Source organism: Muscardinus avellanarius (genome assembly GCF_963383645.1).
Source record: "Muscardinus avellanarius genome assembly, chromosome: 7".
In the NCBI taxonomy this organism is placed as follows: domain Eukaryota; kingdom Metazoa; phylum Chordata; class Mammalia; order Rodentia; family Gliridae; genus Muscardinus; species Muscardinus avellanarius.
Window position 1 is genome coordinate 94,356,198 of NC_137793.1, and position 15,379 is coordinate 94,371,576.

The following is a 15,379-nucleotide window of genomic DNA, read 5'->3' on the forward strand; positions in this document are numbered from 1 at the left end:
CTTTCCGGTCCCACTGATGGTAATTCCAATGGCTTTGCCTGGCAGGACTTAGAGGAAAGCTGCCTTTCCCACCCCAGATCCTGTGTACCCCCAAAGAATGGCAGTCTCTGAAGGGAGTCAGAGTCCAGGATTCCGCCTTGAGGTCCTGTTTCATACATTTGCATTTCTATTCTATAGGCTTTCAATTCCTAGGTCTTTTATATCAGGTCTCCAGCAGAAATATTCTTCATTCTATGCTGAGGCCTCCTTATAGGGTGGTAAAGAAAAATAGGAAGGGGAAACCTAGAAGATATTTGGCCTCACTTTCAATTTTCCACTACTACCACTCTACCTCCTCTCACTTTCTCACTCCACCTTTGAACCTATAATTGCCTGGGCACTATTCAGGTTTCTTCAACTACTAAGATGACCTGTAATTCTGTTTTAATCCACCTCTCCACTGATGTACCTTGAAGAAAGAAAATCCATGAAGAAAATCACTCTGGGGAGTCAATGGCTTTCTAACTTTAGATTTTTAATGACGGATGGAGTTTAGGGGAGAAAGGGGGGACTCGATAAAGGCAACATTGCCAATGTATATGAAATTATTGATATCAATCTCCATAACATGTATAGGGGAGGGGCAAGAGTGGGGTAGTTGAGATGCAGAGGGAAACATCAAGGTGCTCTGTGCATATATGTTCATGTCATGTGCTCTTCATTATGACATATAATTGCAATGCCCCTATAAAAATATATTTGAAAATTTTCTCATGCCAGTGGATGCGATGGCTCAATGCTTATATGACAGGAAGAGCATAGATTTAAGGACAGCCTTAATTATATAGTGAGACTCTCAATAACATAGTAAGGATCTGTTTCTAAACAATGAATAAATAAATAAATAAATGAAAAAAGTGCTGAGGATGTACCTCAGAAGTAGGATGCCCCTGGGTTCAATCCCTAATATATGGAATATATTGCTTATACAATCTCAGTAACTGATCTAAAGTTTAATTAATTAATTATGTTGCTTAAATTTAGCTATTTTAACATCTGACCCTCAATACTCACTTTCTCTCTCTCTCTCTCTCTCTCTCTCTCTCTCTCTCTCTCTCTCTCTCTCTCTCTCTCCTCCCCCCATCCTTCTCTCTCAGATCAATTGAGCTCTTGATAGCCTGGTAAAAGATAATGAGTATAAGGTATATTCAACAACCTTCATTTCCTAATTTAGTCATATGGAGTATGAACCCCCTGACTATGCTTAAAGGATCTCTTGCTTTATGTTTGATTTTGTTTTAATCACAGATTAGACATATTTTTATTCCCTACTCTTCAATATTGAAGGTTAAAATCATGGGAAAGGAATTGAAGATTAAAATCTTCTTTATCTTGTGCTTTAATAACATTAAACTATCTTTAAGATAAAGAAGGCTCCTGGGAATATATTGAATAAATCTACAAAGATTTTAAAAACAGTGAAGGAAACAAATATTTGGAGTAATGATGTGATTTTACATATTTTTATAGGCTTGTAATTACAAAAATTTGAATCATTTAATAAGCTACAAAATACATATTACAAAACTTCCTCTTCCATCTTGAATAATTGGTCACTTTCTCTGTTGAAATATTTTGAAAGAACTCACTACTTCATAGGATTGGTAAATACTTTTATTATATTTGAATAATATTTATTTTTATAAAATATCTACTATTCAAATTCTGTCTTGTATTTTTAAAATTGGAAAAGTAAACCTATATCTAATCATTAAGAAAAAATTCACAAATATGACATTGGGTATTTTCAAGTGATCTTGTGTCTTCTCCAAGTTAAATAATTTTATTGTACTACATAATTTAAGAATATGAACTGGCACTATAGATTTTATAATACAGATAACATTTCTCATCCGTATGGAAACTGGGGTTAACTATAACTATTATAGTCATGATTAATTAGAAAAATATATTTGGTATTATTATTTTTAGTCCTTAGTAATATGTTTCATGTTGGATTGCAGCTTTTCTGATGTAGTATAAAAATAAAATCACATAAAATAAACAGTAACAAATTTTTCTTACTTTATGCCCATGGCCATGGTAGAGTTAGTTTTTTATCTTATTTTTCAATAAGAAAATTTTTTATTTTAAAAATTATGAAATGTTTGATATATGCAAAGAATTTATGTAGATTTTTGAAAATGACAAAAAACTCAATAACCATTATTCACAAAAAGCTGTTCAACTATTAATCTGAAAAATACAAATCAAATTTACAATGATGAGATAATTTGTATGAATCAGAAATTAATTAAAAGTTTTCGATTATATGTATTGACAGAGATTTTTCTCTTTGGAAACATAATTTTGGAGAGTCCATAATAAGTTAGACTTTGTTGTTGGAAACTAATTGAACTTAACTTCTAGAATCTGAGAAAACATATGCTCTATGTAGAAGATCCAGAACTGACACTGGTAAGCATATACCCTATAGAAAGGCTTGAACATTCCAACCAGTAAATAAAAAAAATGATTCTCAAATCTAAACAAAATAATATGAAAATGAATTAGGAACAATTTATACAATAAGATATGATGAAACATTAACACTGAATATACTTCTTCAGCTTCCCTTAGCAGTATGGGTGTGACCTAAGAAGAGGTAGGAGATGTATTTTTATCCTTTCAAGATTCCAGCCATCGGGGTCAGGAAGCAGAAAGCTGTTTTAAGAAACTAAGGGACAGTGTCTACAGAAATTGTCAGTACCATCTTTACTAGTTTTCATTAATTCTAAAACTACTTGAACATTTAAAAACAAAATATTTTAGCAGTATGTACTATATAAATGTGTATTTGTATGTATGTACATATGTATATCTACAGGTATATAAGTATTGATATGTGTATACCTATGTGACTATATTTATATGTATGTACTTATATATGTGTCTAAATTTTATCACCTTTTGCGTCTTACTATCCCTCAACACTTTAAGATGTCTTATTAAAATTTCCTCACCTTAAATTTTAGTCTTCATGCTAAATTCAATGAGTCTTGACAAATACTCAGTTTTGTGTTTCGACCTTATTCATCTAAACAATTTCCTTTATCTAATCAGACCTTCTCATGCCAATCGAAACTCTTTCTGTCCTTCCACCAGAAGCAGAGCTTTTTAACTTATTTATACTTCTTTATGCTACTTTCCTGTAGATAATATTTTCATTCTCTATCTTCAAATCTTTCTTTCTTGTTGACTATGGCTTTTATTAATTTATTCTTCCTTAGCTGAGTCAGAAAAGCTAGCCACCAGCAGGTTTGTTGTGGAACTCTATTTCTGCACTGGAGTCATTTTCAAATTGTAGTCTGGCAAAAATCCTTTCCCCTGGAGTTCAGGCATATGTTAGGGCTAAGGGCCTAGGTTGGTTTCACAATGACTATTTATCACCCTTTCCTGCCAATTCCATCAAAGCAACTCTCTTTGATTCTCCTTTTGACGATCTGATGAGAAACCTGGAGAAAAATCCTGCAAATGTGTGGGGCACCCCCAAGAATATAGCTCATGGCAACTTTTTAGCCTTAATATATTCTGCTCACTGCTTCCAGCAATATGTCAAATATACTGTTTAAATATTCATGCACGTTTGTGGCATATGGTCCCCTGTGCTTCATGTTAGTATACCTCAGCTGTGACTGTCCAAATACACTTGACTCTCTAGATTTGGGGTTGAGCGTTTACCCTGTAATCTCAGTCTCTGATGCAGCCAGTAAACTTTGCTGATATTTCGTTTGTCAGGTGGTCACTACCTAGAAAAATTTGGAAAGTCTATTTTTATCATTAAGAAGAAAATAATAAATTGTAAGTCAGACCTGACGCCAAACTTAGCGTGTCATTTCTAAACCCGAATATATCTTGAATCCATGTATTTAATTTATATCTATAGCCAATATCATGTTTAAATTAATGTTACCTCTATTAAGTATCTTCACCTTCCTCATTCTATTCGCCATATAATACCCATACTGAAAATTTAAATCACATCATTTTACTTTGTTTCAGTCAGAATTCCCACTGTTGTGACTCAAAATACCTGACCACACTTAGAGCAAGAAAGATTTATTTTGTCACAGTTATGGATATTTCAGGGTTTCAGTCCATATTAGGCCAGTTAAAGTATGTGGAGTTCAGGGCATGGTGTGGGAAGAAGAGAGAGAGAGAGAAAGTGAGAGAAAGTGAAAGAGAGAGAGAGAGAGAGAGAGAGAGAGAGAGAGAGAGAGAGAGAGAGAGAGAGATCTGCTTTCACACCACAGAGGGGGACTTGAAAATAGAAAGCATAATTAAGAAAGAAGAAACCATATAAAATCCCGAAGGGCACACCCACAGGAATTCCTTCTAAGTAACCGAGCCCCACCCCAAAAATGTCAATCTTGTCTATGTGAGGTCTAGGGAGACATTCTAAATCCCTACCATAATATACCATTAACATGCTGCACTGATTTTTCACTAAATATAGAGTTAAGATATAATATCACTAACATTTATACACAATCCTCTCCTGTATAGTTCTCTGATGCCATATACTATCTATTGTCATTTATTCCCAGCTCAGTTTATAAATTTTTCCCCTAAACAACTTTGACATGGTTGTTTTATTCCTTTCAAGCTGGTCTCTACTGAATATAGTTTTTCAGCAGGGTTTCCTTGATGACTGATACAAAGAACCCTTATATTCCACAAATCAAATTCTATGAATGGTGTCATTATTATTTCTTGGTTTGTTTATTTCTTCACATTTTAGTACCCCTTTAGAAGTATAAACATAAAGAATATTTTTTGGTCTTATTATCACCATATTTCTAAGCTTAAAATAGCAGCAAACAGACCAGGTGTTAACTAAATATTTGTATAACTGATTAATAAATTGTATCTTTCAAATATTTTTCAGTCTTATAGTTTAATATTCTTACTAATACACTCAGTTTCAGACAGTAAGCATTATTTCCTTTAAGACAAATCATCTCCTGCCTTTGTATTCCTTTTTGTCTCTGCTCTTATGACTCTATGACAATTTTCTTCAGACTGATTACTTTTGTGTGTATGTGTTTGTGGTGCTATGGATTAAGCCAAGGTATGCTACATCCAAGCTACCCACTCAACCTTATTTACTATTTTGAGAATAGTGAGAGTAGAGAACTGAGGACAGGGCGGCAGGGTTTCCAGGCCCTCTCTTGATATATAAGGAGACCTTCATGGACAGTTACTTGGTCCAGCAGGCACCTTCGAGGGCACTTACGACAATGTGAAATTGGCCATCCGTTGCCTCACAGGGACAGAGGTGGCCATGACAGGCTTTCCCATTCATTATATTCAATATGAATGTAATGAAGACTGCGCAGCACCCTAGTATCAGCCAGCTGTCTCTGGTGATCTAAGCCTTAAAACACAACTGCTTCATGATGGAGCACAGTTCTTGTAGCACATCCCGAGAGAGATGGTGGCGTGAGGAGGAGGAAGCCAGGGGCATGTTCCTACAGATCTTGTGTACCATGAGAAGATATTTGTGCACAGGGACCTGTAGCACCAGAACATCCTGCTGGATGCTGAAGTAATGACTAAGTCATCTGTTTGGGGCTGGGCTACAAGTTTAAGGCCAGGAAGAAGCTGCATGGGGTCTGAAGCCCAGACTAGTACTGGGCCTCAGAAGTCTTCTAGTGGGAAGAGAATGATGGCTCTTCAGTGGACATCTAGAGGCTGAGTGTCATTTTCTACTTGATGATAATGGGGACCTTCCATTTGATCAGACAGCCTCTTATAAATCAGAAGTAGATCCTGCTTGCCAAGTGTGCCTTTCCAATTCACTTTTTGAAGGAAGCTCACAGCCTTATCTTTCAGTTACTCGTCATGAACCCTATGCAGAGGCCTGCCATAGACAAAATCCTGGGGTGCTCATGGCTGAGCCAGGAGTAGGAATACTCCCAATCCTTCCTGTGAGCCCCTCTACAACCACCTGAAACCCACAGTACTGAGGGCCACCATTGACATAGATTTCAACCTCCATGACACACGGGTATCTTTGAAAAATAAAATTTAACAATGATATGGCTGTATATCTTATACTACAGAATCAGATAAGCTAGGGTTTAGGCTGAACATTTCAAGAGAATATCATGTACAGGAAAGTTACATGTTGCTCTTTCTTTGTACAATTCCCTCCAATAAGATGTGCCAGTGAGTCTGCCCTTGCTCCTGTCCTTTTCCCAACCTCTGAGCATCAGCTGCTTGAGGAAGACAAGCCAACAAAGCATAAGGGGAGTAAAGGAGCCAGCCTGTCTGCTATTCCCCTTCTCATCCTAAAGATGGGGAACCACCCTCTCAGCATGGACTACCATCATGAGGCAGTGGTCCCTCTACTCAGCTCCAGCACCAGCAGCAATTTTTCTGGAGAAAGAGAGTAGGTGGGTGTGCTCAGATTCTATCATCTGAAGAAAACTCCTTCTCCACCAAGGTACCCTCTGGTGAGGCCACAGTCTGTAGCCATGGCAACAGCCAGAGATAGGAGTAGATGACTAGAAAAATGGCCTGCTAGTTTTTTAAGAATCTGTTGCTGCTATACAGCCCCAATGACAGGCTATGCATTCTAAAACAAGGTGGGTCTGGTGAAAGGAGGCAGAGGCAATGCCGATTAATAAATAAAGTGGTTCCAGTGACTGTGGATGGCAGAGATAGAGACAAAACAAGCTACTTGGAGCCTGCTATTGGGGTGTGGGCACCAGACAGCCATGGACTCTTAAGCTGCAGGAAGAAGGAATGCAAATTACCTTGGTCTATAAGGGGATTCCAGTCATGAATGCATGGGAGCCCCTGGGGACCAGGAGTCCCAGCACACTCCCCTGGGAGAAACATCAGAGGCTGTTTGTACTATGAGGCTCTCAGTAACCCCAAAATGGTTCTTAATAAATTTTTGTTTTTCACAAAATTTACAACAAAATTAATATTTCTGAAAAACAATCTCATAAAAGACCTATCGGATTATTTAATATTAAGAAAATAGGAGGCAGGATTTTAGGGAAAAATTAAAATTCAAAACAGTATGTAAGTCAATGTGAAATCTTTAAGAATGTGGCCACTAATACTTCCTGGAATAAATAGCAGGAGAAAAGCAAAAAAAAAAAAAAACAGATTTGGAACATTAGATAAAAAATTTAAGAAATATTAGTGATATGTCTGCCAGAAGAAAATATTTAATTTACTTTTCAGATTAAAGCAAGTAGCCTGATGAAAGATTATCTTGTAAGAAAGATTATCTTGTAAGCCAAATGAAGGAATCAACATTAAATCTCCATTTTTAAGTTAAAATTATACTCACTAAAAAGTAATCTTTTGCAAAAAAAATTTTTTTTTACTCTTTCAAGATTCATTGCAAAGTATTTCACTATGAATTAAATTTTCATTGCTTCTTGTTTTGAGTATTTCATATCTGACACTTGGCAATTGAAAAGGGTTCTTCAGCTTCCTGCCCCTGGACCAGCATTAGCCATTGTAGTGGCAGCAAAAATCTTCAAGATGCAGATGGCCATCATTTCTAACAATCAAACCACTTCACAGAATCTTCTAGGAACAGGAGTTTCACATATCTCCAAGGGTTTCATTTAGGTAATAATGCCAAGAGGCAAGAGAAATGAAGCAACATAGATAAATAATCCCTTCATTTACTTGTGTAGTTACTGCCACTCCAGCTGGAATAATCAAGTGTGGGCACTGTTTGCAAGCTTGGAAGCTCAAGGCAGCTCCTCGAATCCATAAATCACCCACTTGTCTATATTATCTCTGTGACTGTCACTTACATAAATGCCTTGAACACATACAGTTTTATTCTCTCTCTTTTCAGTCTCCATGATATCAAAACCACCCAGTCATTACTTTTGTACCATATTTGTCTTTCTATGTGTTTTATATAAACTAAGAAAGACTTTATGGCAAGCTGACAGAAGTGTTTCTAATTCTAATAATTCTTTAATTCAACAAAACAAGATAAAACACAATTATTTTCATTTACATGATCGTAAAGTATACTTTTATTTTTATAAAGCAAATTTTCCAACAGTCTTCTTCATAAATGCTTGAAAGCCAAAATGTTTTTCCACTGATGAACTTTAGCAATGTCTTTTTGCATTACTGCACAATCATTAGTATCATGTTCTTACTACTATGAATGACATTCACTGAATATTTGACTGATAATCTTAATTATAATTTTAAAAATGCCATGGCTGTTCATTCACACACACACACACACACACACACACACACACACACACCACTTTTTTATTTTAAAAATACTGTTGAAGACAATTATGTTTGGCAAAAACCAATTTAAAAATGTTTACACTCTTCAGTTTATATAGCAGCAACATACCAGATTGTAAATGAAAATATTATAACATCTCCCAAATTGCCTTTTATGCAACACTAGTGTTCAGAAAAACATAATAGATTTGCAAAGATATTATACCAAATGTTATGAAACAAAATGTTTATAAAATGTTTTTTTAGAAAACAAAGCTTCTAATCCAGAATTTTTCGACATCTTTCACATTTTACAAACATTGTAAACTCCAAAAAAAGAGCATAATATACCACATCCAAGATTTATTTTATAAGAATACCACCTCAACTCATAATTTTGCTTTAAAAATTATTTTAGAATATTATAATTTTAACATGAAATATGTTTCTAGAGCATTGGTCTATTATCACTGTTCTATTTTATATTTTGAATCTATTTTTCTATACCTGGCATATTTTGATATCCAAAATGACAGTTTTATTCATAATAAAATGACATATGTTGTTAGTATTTATGATAGAAATTGTCCCATTTATAAAGAAATATTTTTAATTTATTGATAACTAGATTATCATCTTTATCAAATTTGTATTTTATTATTTAGAAATGTATTTATTTATTCATTTTATGATCTCATTAAATATAAATGTCGTAATAATCATACTTCATGGTAAGGTCCATAGTTCTTTATATGCATAATAGGATAATCTTTTGTGTGTGTGTGTGTGATACTGGGGTTCCTGGAAGCCCTTCTACCTCCGGACTACACTCCCAGACCTATTTTATATTTTTTTTATTTAGAAACAGGGTCTCTTAAGCCAGCGCGGCTGGCTCCGAACCAGCACAATCCTCCTGTCTCCACCTCACAAGCGCGGGGATTACAACCATGCGCCACCACGCCCAGCAGTAATCGGATAATCTTTATGAATTTCATTAATTTATACATTTCATTAGGACTCAAGACTCTCATTTAAACAACAAAATATATTAGAGGTTTTTACAATAAGAAATGAATAAAATGCTATTTAATGTTTTACATCTAATTGACTGAAGAATATTGCAACTAAAAGCTTACCTCATTTTAAAAGTAATTATAGCTCTTCTATTGCTATCAAAATCTGATTAAATGTGTTATAATTGTTGATTGGAAAGCTATAGTCAGACTATTATTTAGAGAATTAGAAATAAAATAAATTATGCTAAACACTTGTCCTTGTATTCAGGATATATGAACAAACTAAATTATGGTTTCATCAACACTTTAAATATAATCATTATATATATTATATATGATGATATACCATTATATCATTATATAACTATATAATCTCTATATAGTATATCATATCTTATATATATTTATATATCATTATATATATACATATACATACACCAAAAATATTCACCTCATATGTCCTTAAGATTGTAAAAAGAAAATAATGAGAAAAAATAATAAGCAACATGTTAAAAAAGTATATATTAAAAAATTTTAAAACATCCTAAAAATTAAAGATAAATATTACAACTAAAAAGTTTAAAAATCAAGCAGTCAAATATTATGACACAATATTATTATGAATATGATTATATAAATATATTTTATAAACAAAATTTATTAAACATTTTAAGGGGTTCTATTTTTTTTTTTTGCAGTACTGGGGATGGAACTCAGGGGCATTGAACCTCCAAGCCACAACCCCAGCCCTATTTTTTATTCTTTACTTTAAAACAAAGTCTCACTGAGTTGCAAAGGGCCTCATTAAGTAGTAGCTGAGGCTGTCCCCAAATCATAATCCTCCTGTCTCAACCTCCCACATGCTGAAATTACAAGCATGAGCCACCATGCCTGGCTAAGGGGTTCTAGAAGTCTATAACCACTGATATTTGTGAAAATTAGAATGAAATTTATTGTATGATATAAATATACATTATTTCTATTGTTTCAAACTTTTACATCTTTAAATGAAAATAATAAAATCAGAAAATAAAGCCTCACATGAATTATCAGTCCTACTACAACTAGGACTTAATTGTTCTCTCATCCAATTGCCTCTTGTTTTCTGATAACATAATCTAATACAAAGAAAATTCTCATGACTTCAACATATAGCCTTAGAATTTAAGCTAGGTGTTCTGGTCCAAGCCATAATCCCAGTACTTGGGAGACTAAGACAGGAGAATCACAGGTTAAATGCCACCGGTGCCTAGTGAGACCCTTTATCAAAATCAAAATCAAAATAAATAAATTAGGGGTGGGGTGCAGTTCAAAGGTAGAACACTCGTGGATTCAATCCCCAGTACCACAAAAGTTTTTAAAAATAAAACTCTTAGAATTTATAAACTAATTTGGCAAAGTTTCAGGATACGAATTCTGTATATATAAGTCAGTAGCATTTCTATGCACTAATTAACAAAATTTACAAAAAGTAAATTAAGAATACAATCTTATTTATAAGAGCATAAATAAATAAAATAGGATACATTGGACTAAAGTTAAAAAGAAAGTGAACGATCTATATGCTGATAACAATAAAACGTTGCAAAAAGGAAATGGAGAGGTTAATAGAAGAAACTGAAGGTACTGGATAACAGAAAAATCAATGAACCAATTAAATTTAGGCAGAGCACTTGGATAGTTCTAAAAAGCAGACATAATAACGGCCAGCAAATATGTAAAAAAAAATGCTCTTTGTGTCAAGATTTAGATAAATGAAAGCTAAAGCGTAAATGGGAGGTCACTTCACATGTTTTACACTGGCTTTTATAAAAAAAAAGATGAAAGATAAAACATATTAACAAAGCTGTGGTAAAAACACTGTTAAGCCGTGAATGGTGTTGTGAATTACCCACTTCAGAATAATACAGTTTGGAAGTTTTTCAACTAAAAATACAATTGCTATATGATCTAGCATGCGGAAATATATGACCAATGGAATTGAAGTTAGGATGTCAAAGGCATGGCTACGCTCTTATCTTATTTGAAGAACTATTTACAGAAATCAAGATACAGAAACCAGAGATGATTTTAAATTTTCTCACCACAAAAAAATGATAAATATTTGAGATGATGAACGTGCTAAGTTGATTTGAACATTCTACACTCTATGCACACACTGAACTATTACATTGTATTCCATAAACACGCACATTTATTATTTTTCAATTAAAATAAGTTTTAAATTAAAAGCACAAAGCAGTCTACGACAGTAGAGACCTTTGGCTTTTTGTTCACTTATGTATTACAAGTACTCAGTGTAGTCAATGTAATGAAAGTTCAATAAGTAATTGCTGAATACATGACAAATAAGGAGAATAACTGATAGTTTTTAAATGGGATTGGATCAATGCTACAATTACACGTCAAAGATTGTCCAGTTGAACATAAAAGCAAGGGCTGAGTGCATGCTGTTGAAATGAGATGTATTTATAAAATAATAGATTGAAAATAAAAAAGATGAAACTAAATCATCAAACATTAAACATCTGAAATAAAAATCATGTATTAACCAATTTCTCAATCAGCACAAATGCATGAGTATTCATAAATAGATATGTGTGCATACTTCTTCCTCGGCACTTTGTCTCCATTTTTGAGATTACATTTTTGTCTCCATATTGAGATTACAATTAACTTTACCATTATATTGTGGTTAAGTGGAGGATTGTTCCTTTCTTTGATATAAGTTTTTTCAAGTCCACAGGTATTATTCTGTTGTGCTTTTTATTTCTTTTTTTTTAGGAAGCAATTATGACTATTCTTTGAAGTAGGCACCCTTTCTTATATTTTCAGATAAGGCAAATGAACTATTTCTCCAAGAAGCAAAGATTGAATAGTGAATTGTCTTCCTTCAAATACACATTGTACTCATTGCCTTTTAATGACAATGATCCTGAATAATGCACTTCTATTGCACATCTTAGTTATTTTAATATTTTCTCATCTTTTTTCCTTATTTTTCTATTTGCCTTTTTATAGTATGTTAAAATGTATGTCAGAATTTTACAGGGAAACAAATGGACCTAAGTGTGATAAACAGATAATGATAGATAAATGGCTGGTAGATAGATAAATAGATTTATTATTAGAAAAATCCTAAATGATTAGGGTAGTTGGCAAGTTCCAAGATCTGCAGTCAGCAAGGCTGGAATCCAAGCAGAGGAAATGATGTTCCAGTCTTAAGACCAGTAGGCTTCAGATTCAAGATGAGTATTTCTTGAAGAGTCAAGATGTTTGACTCCAAATGCAGAATACCAGTGTTCTATTTTGAGGACAGGCAAAAAGAAAAAGGAAAGAGAGAGAGAGAAGAGAGAGAGTTTTTTTCTTTATTTATTTGTGTTTTTGACACTGGGTATTGAATTCAGGGGCATTTTACCCCTGAGCTACACCCCCAGCTCTACAGGGTGTTGCTAGGTTGATGAGAGTCTCACTACTTGCTGTGGCTGCCCTTGAGCCTGTGATCTTCCTGAATTCAGCCTCCCAAGTACTGGGATTACAAGCATGCCTTGCCACAACCAACAAAACAATTAATTTTTTACCTGGCCTTTTAGTATATTCAAGCCGTGAAAGGACTGAATGAGAACAGCCCATATTGGGGAAGATAAGCACAATTATTCAGTTGATGAATTTACATATTAATCTCATGAAGAAATAGCCTGACAAACACACCGATAACAATGATAATGTCTGTTCATCCATTGGCCCATTTAGAGTTGACAAAATTAGCCATCACTTGAAATGTTAGTCATATACTTTTATAATGTTTATAAAACGATTTTTACCAGAGAATGTGTAAAGTCTTCATATGCCCAATCTTTTTACCCTGATAGCTTGAGGAATATTTTTTACTGTGATTTATTCATGTTTTATGTGGATAGTGTCCTGGAGTGTATGCACTCTTGAACTCTTTCAGATGGAGATAATATATATATATATATATATATATATATATATTTTTTTTTTTTTTTTTTTTTTTTGCAGCCTTAAGGATAAACAGCATAACAACTCTGGAAGTGACCTTGTGATTAGGTGAGCCTACTCTTTACCCATTCCCCTGCATTCAACAGTATCATCTTTTCACGGTTTTAGCATATTTAGTTTGTGACTCTTAATTTACCTTCTTTTTCCCACTCCTTCCCTAAAAGCCTTCCTTGTCTTTAACTTGTCTTTTCTCCCTCTCAACAAACTGTATCTCTTTGCTCGTCTTTGAATAATCGGCACTGACATCAGGCATCCTTCTTTAAATGCAGCTGAAGTCACATCTTTCACTCAGGCAAAGGGTAGTGAAAAGAGCTTGAACTTTAGAAGTAGACAGTTCTAAAGTCATCTTCTGCCTTCTAATTACTGTTGTGCATCTGATGTTTTGAACAGGCATTAACTCTTTCAAACTTTAGTTCTTTCATTAATAGATTGAAGACATAATGACCACTTTATAACTTTATGATGAAGATAAAGAAATATTTGTAGGAGACATATGTGACCAGGCACATAAAAATCATTACTTATTTTTCCCTTTTCTCCAGCAACTGTACAATACTTTCTATGTATGGGGGTACTGTGGCTGTCACCAGGAACACAGAATTAAAAGACATAGAACCTGCCATCAAGTAGCTTATAGGCTTGTTAGAACTGTATAATATGAGTAACCATCAGCAACAGGAAAATGTCTACAAAATATATGTCTGTTGCAAGAAATGTACTCAGAAGATGTGACATGTGCCAACCTAAAATTAGTCATTTCTGTTCCTTCCTTCCTTCCTTCCTTCCTTCCTTCCTTCCTTCCTTCCTTCCTTTCTTCTTTCCTTCCTTCCTTTTCTCCCTTTCTTTCTTTCTTTCTTTCTTTCTTTCTTTCTTTCTTTCTTTCTTTCTTTCTTTCTTTCTTTCTTTCCGTGGTTCTGGGAATTGACCCAGTGGTATTCTACTTCCAGCCTTTTAATTTATTTTATTTTATTTTGAAACTGATCTTGATAACTTGCTGATCTCAAACCTGAAATTCTCCTGTTTCACTCTCCCAAGTACCTTTTTTTTAGATACCCAGGGGAATTCTAACTCCCAGCTAAAAGCTATATCCCCAACTCTGTTTTTTTTTTTGTTGTTGTTGTTTTGTTTTGTTTTTCTTTTGTGTGTGTGTGTATTTATATGTGTGTGTTACTGGAGATTGAACCCAGAAACATTTTATCTCTGAGTTATACCCCCAGCCCTATTTTATTTTTTATTCTAAAACAGGGTCTCGCTAAGTTGAGGAGGGCCTAGCTAACTTGCTGAGGCTGGCCTGAACCTATGGTCCTTCTGCCTTAGCCTCTCAATACTGGGATTATAGACATGTATTACTATGACCAACTGGTAAGTTTTATTTCTTGAAGTGATAAAAGAATGAGAGGACTTTCCAGTAGAACCTGAGAAGGAAGTGTTTAAGGTCTATAACATACGGAATCCAGAAGAGCTGGTGACAACATGACGGATTTGAGGAATAGATGAGTTTGTTCAGGACAAGGAGAAAAAAGAAAATCTGAAAGGATTAAGAGGGATGTTAAATAAGCAAAAATGCATACATACATACACACGCACATAGTATCCATATTTAGGCGTAATAAATATACTAACATATTTAAGCATCTATAAAAATATGTTTTAATCTTTTTTTTTAAAAAAAAGAAACAGAAGTAACCCAACACTCTTTAATTTAAACCTTTTACATCTTTTAGCCAGGGTTATTTTTGGAATCTGGCTCCACAGCCAGCACTGTAACCCAGCCTGGGCTATTTCTCATCAGCACATTAATACATTAAAGCCCCAATTTGGGGCTCTTTGATTTCTCACTGTGTTTCTGAACAGATCAGTCAGAGATGATATCTTTGCATCATGCTACTAATCCAAGTTATTGATCCCCAAGTCATTGTATTATTGTTTTGCTTGAGACTTAGCTGTGTAGGAAGTTTAAGAGGCATTAACACCAATATAATTTGTAAATATTTTCCTCAAAGGTACTGGGATTTTATGCCATCATATAAAAATTATACTTTTATATACCTCAGCACTAACCTGAGGCATCT